Source organism: Propithecus coquereli, unplaced genomic scaffold, assembly GCF_000956105.1.
Source record: "Propithecus coquereli isolate 6110/MARCELLA unplaced genomic scaffold, Pcoq_1.0 Scaffold348, whole genome shotgun sequence".
NCBI classification, from domain to species: Eukaryota; Metazoa; Chordata; class Mammalia; order Primates; family Indriidae; genus Propithecus; species Propithecus coquereli.
In genome coordinates, this window is record NW_012149152.1 from 738,106 (window position 1) to 740,635 (window position 2,530).

Sequence of the window (2,530 nt, forward strand, 5' to 3'; positions counted from 1 at the left end):
AAGGGGTGATTTTAGGTTAAAAAAAAGTTTCCCAGATGGATCATAGTCCTGTAATTGAATAACAAAACAGCTCTTGACTGTTTTTCAACAATTTTGAAAATGCAAGTGAAAACTCAGCATAACAAAAAAGATCCGTGTCTGATGGTTGTGGTGTTTTCTTTCTTGCAGTTACTTTCTGAGCACAGAGTCTTCTCCCAGAGGGAGGCAGTTGTACAGGTGAGTAGTGAGCAAGGACCTCCTTACACAGGTTGGCTTCTAAGTGGCCATGTATACAACATGAAGGAAGAAGGGGTGGAAAAATCTGATGTGTCATTTCAATAAGGCTAGGGGACAGCAAAGTCTGAATGACAAAGCTTCACACTGTTGGTCCAGACCCTTGGCTCCAGTGGAACCTGGGTGGAGATCGCTTTCTCCTTTGCTGTTCCCTCCTTGTTTTTTTCTTCACCTGATTTTGCAGTTTCAAAATACCCTTTTTTTGTGGCTCGCTTCTCTCAACTCCCCCAGACCAGAGGCATTTACATATGATTCCCTATGGCCTCTTCTTCTGCTAAGTCTCTTTTTGAATTTTCAGTGTGTTAATGTGGCACATGTGAAATTTATTCCTGAACAACATAATGGCATTGTGAATACTCAGTCAAGTGTATCAAGTAGAAGCTTTCTTTTTTTTGTCTGTAGTTCATAAAATCCAATGAGGTGTTTAGGAGGAAGCATCCTTATTTAAATAAGAAATGTTCATTGCGTACTAAAATAAGTCAATGTATGGGGAATATTTGCATCTGCCCAATTTTCCCAAATGCAAAGCTATATTCATAAAAAGGGCTTAAAATCATACCTATTTATTATTAAAATGTCTCCTCACTAAGAAAGCTTTCACCAGGACCTCACAAGAATGACTTTTGTTTTGAGCTGGCAAAAAAACCTATTCTACACTTTATATACATGTTCTAATTTCCATTTCACAGACCCATTTTTAAAGTGTCAAAACTGCCCTGGTATATTCTCAGTGGAAATTCATCACGTTCGAAGAAGTGTCACCTCTGATTCTTACCAAGAAGCCGAGACTTTGAGAGTAAAAATACATGTTTGAAGCACCCTGACTTCCTCTAATTTACCCACACACTCTTGTTTATACACAATTTACTTTCATCTGAAGCAAGCCTCTCCTTTTATCACCTCTCCCAATATATCAGTTTTATGTTCTTCGTTTAGTCTCTTGAACCTCTTGAAACCCATGTTCTCAATTCTAATGACGTCCAGAGGAAGAAAAGCTATTTATTTAGAGATACTGATTAAAATTTTGGTTTAGAGGTCTCGACTGAAGCACTGGTCACTTTTCCTTTTTGGTGACCTGAACCTTATCTTTCTTGAAACATATGTTATGATTGATATGATTAGCCATGAACAATACTTTAAAGATGTAGAAATATTGATCAATACTTTATAAAACTCCCATTTTATAAAACTCTTAGAGAAAAATGACAGTATCAGAATATTAGGCTTGATCAAGTTCAGCAAATGCAACTGCCTCAATTTTTCTTCCCCTTATTAGCCTAAAATGTGATTTGAATCACAATGACTCCTTAGATTTGTGGCCATGTATTATGTCTCTAGTGACTGAGACAGAACAGTCCATATATCTCTGACCCGTACTAGTGTAGCCGACTGCATCATAAAGAAAATGTAGTACCAATAAATTTCCCCTTAAATAGCTCATCAAATCCCACTTGGCTTGATGGTAAGATAATGTTAGTGTTTGACCCAGAATATACAATCAATGTCTTGCCCAGGCTATAAAAATGATTATTCGTTGACAATGTATGGCATTAGACACCCTACAGAATCAGAAGTGTTACCATAGTCATTGTTACTTATTTTTTGTCTCAAAATTTGCATTTCTTTATTTCAGCAATCTAATAATCTCATAATCTAAATAATGAGAAAACACCAACGTAAATCTCTAGGGAACTTGGATCTGAAACCTTTGTGGAAGAGTAGAAAGAGAAAGATTTTAAATCTTAGTATGTCACTAAATAGCAACTGCGATGATTTCTAAGCCTCTCTGTGGTGATGGTTGTGCAATATTATGAATGCAACTAGTGAAACTGAATTGTATACTTCAAAATGGTCAAAATGGAAAATTTTATGTTGTACACATTTTATCACAATTTTATAAAGAGAAAAGAATTTGGTATGATTACCTTGTAGGTTATCATAAGGGTGAAACTAGCTAATATGTTTTAAGTGTCTAGTATTTATTACTTGCTTTTAGAAAGAAGAAAATCTTGGATTATAATAAAGCTAACAATATTTCAAACATAAAATTGTGATTTTGTGAACTCTACTTAACATTGAACCTCAATCGCTTTTGGTGCTTTTGGTATCTGCCTAAACTCCCCTGTTCCCACCCCCATGCCAACAGCATATTGCACATTGAAGTCAACATGACAATTATTCATTTATAAATGTATAGTCAAAATCATGTTTTGTTCCAAAATGCAGTTGAGAATCTTTTATCTAATCAAGTTTTTTT

At 35.3% G+C, this 2,530-nt stretch overlaps 1 protein-coding gene across 1 annotated transcript in view; it reads left to right on the forward strand.

The window, feature by feature from the left end:
• Positions 1–2,530, forward strand: part of DPP10 (dipeptidyl-peptidase 10 (non-functional)) — a 670,962-nt gene that overhangs the window by 603,398 nt on the left and 65,034 nt on the right. The window lies entirely within an intron of this gene.